This window comes from Salvia splendens, unplaced genomic scaffold, assembly GCF_004379255.2.
Source record: "Salvia splendens isolate huo1 unplaced genomic scaffold, SspV2 ctg267, whole genome shotgun sequence".
Lineage (NCBI taxonomy): Eukaryota > Viridiplantae > Streptophyta > Magnoliopsida > Lamiales > Lamiaceae > Salvia > Salvia splendens.
The window spans coordinates 10001-12500 of NW_024598905.1; positions in this window are offsets into that span (position 1 = coordinate 10001).

Consider the following 2500-nt stretch of genomic DNA (forward strand, 5'->3'; position numbering starts at 1 on the left):
ATCTGCAACCAGCCGTAGAGATATGGAGAGAGGGGACAGCCTTGTTGCAGACCTTTGTTTGGTTCCTATTATGAACCCCACTGGTCGTCCATGGATGATAGGTACTATTCATTGTATATAAAAAAACTTTCGTATCCTACTATGCAAATCCCATTTTCCTGTCGCATATAGAAACCTATGATTAACATTATCATATGCCTGGTTTGGCGAGTTTAGTGATCATGGCTGGCTCACCTGATCTATCAGCTGACTAGTAAGCCTCCTTGGGATAATCATCAATATCTCTTCCTATCCAAATGAGATTAGGAGGGCGCCTTTTTAAAAGTTAAAGAGCCAGCGTGTCTTTCAATCTATTGGCAATTACCTTAGTCATTCTCTTATACAGTGTAGTCCTCATAGCAATGGGCCTCGGTCTAGTGAGGTTTTGCTTTTTTGGAAATCATTGCCAGGAAGAAGGATTGAATTGCATCTGGTTTGCTCCTGTTCGACTTCAATTACCATATGGAGATGGAGGTCGTCCTTAATTATGTTCCAGCACTACCCCTGAATCTATCAACCAAGTAGAAGTTGAAGTTCAGTTGGAATCCATCTAATCTAGTTTGACTATGAGCAGGCCCTCTGTTGTTGATAGATAGCTTAAAAGATTGAATTGAATCATTTTTTTTGTGCCTCGGGGACTCTTTCAAATATTTGGTGGACTGCTCCTATATGCTGTTGGCTCGATAAGATGGATAAGTGTGATAACAATTTCATAACTTCTATCCTTATCTCCTCATGCTGAACCAGAACCAGGCCTCTTGGGCATTTTAAAATGATAAAAGTGTGGATTCTGCCTTTCTTAATAGATGCGTGAAAAAAAGAAAAACCTTTTAACCACAACTGTCGAGATTGTAGGCGCAGCGACTCCCCGACCCTTCTTGACTTAAAGCTGAGCTTCCAATCTTCTATACATACAAGAGTTCTCTATGTGTTCTGCATGTGGTTCTCTCTCAATTGCTCTTCCTTTTCCAAAAACGTGTTTTCTGCTTGTTTTGAAATTTCATTTACACAATTGAATTAACAAGAGGAAAGAAAAACCAGTTAAAAAAAATCCTAAACAAAAAGGTCCTATGTAGGTTATCGTTACATTTTAGTTTATAAACTCAATTGAAAACTTCTTCAAAAATCAAACTAAGAAATATAGTAGGTGAGTAAACGTGGCGCACCTACAAGAGCTCGATAGAATAGGGCTCTATTCGATCCGTCCAGGTCCAGGTAAAGACCTTAACCTATACTATACCTTATGAACCTTGAGTCCTTTCTTTTATGCGAGGATGCAAGTGTAGGATAGATCTTTCCAAAAGTTCATTTTCTTTGTCGAGATTGGGTTCGTGTTCCGTGGACTGGGTACAAGATCGAAAAGAACCCTACCCTATATACTATATATAGGATATAGGCAAGAGGCAAGCGCTGTCCGTCTTCATGGCCTCAATAAGACGTGGTATTGTACTGGCCCGTTTCGCAGCACGGAGTATACCGTGATCTCCGTTAGTTCCGGTTCGGCTTTTTCCCCAATTTCCCACTCCTTCTGTGAGGCCTCACCACACTTCGACACAAGAGAAGAGGACCGGGCGCTTTGCTTGTCTTGTATCTTCGGGATACGAGTTGGCGGTCTTCTTTAAGAGAACTTCAATCTAATACTCGTTATGGATCAACTCATTGCTGATTTCGTTTCTAGGATGGGTTTGGCTCTGCCTGTAGCTATTCTTGTAGCCGTTAGGGCTGGCCGAATGATCCATCAAATGAATAGTCAAAATATGGAAACAAAGGTAACTGATCTAACGATAAATGTTGTTAAAGAGAAAATCGTTGACCAACTCTCAAAAGAATTGAGAGTCTATAGAGAGACTACTGAGGATGTGAACTTACCAACAGGAGTCAATCTCCAAGAGGTAAGCGCACGTCTATTTTTTGGAGAAGCAAGAGTGAACCTTCTACACATACACAATAAATATTGTGATCTTTTTTCTCAGGGAACGCAAAGTGAATACTTTGTCCAAGTTATACAATTTCTTGGAGGGTCGTTTTTCTTTTTCTGATGGTTCCTGACGTACTGGAGTTATAACATTTGAATTTCTCTTACATTCCACGTTCCTGAAATGGATCCTATCAAATATTTCACATTTTCGAAGCGACAGCTTACTTCGATCTTTCATAGATTGAGTCTTTTCTTTCTTTTCATTTTGACCTTTCTCAGTCTCTCTTATTGTCTCTGTTTACTAATCGAGGTGGATTTGGATCTCTTTCTTTGGAAAATGAAATCAATGTTGCTAGGGAAAGTGATGTCTTTATTAAGGTCGCATGGGATGATAGAACTTTTTCTTTTTTGTGGAGACCTCACTCTAGGGAACATGATGATGTCAGAAGAAGGTTACGCCGCATCAAGCTCGTAGGGGGCGGCTCTTCGAAACGACCTCCTCTCGACATCGACTTAAATGCCCCGGAGCAGGAGCCTGCCCCT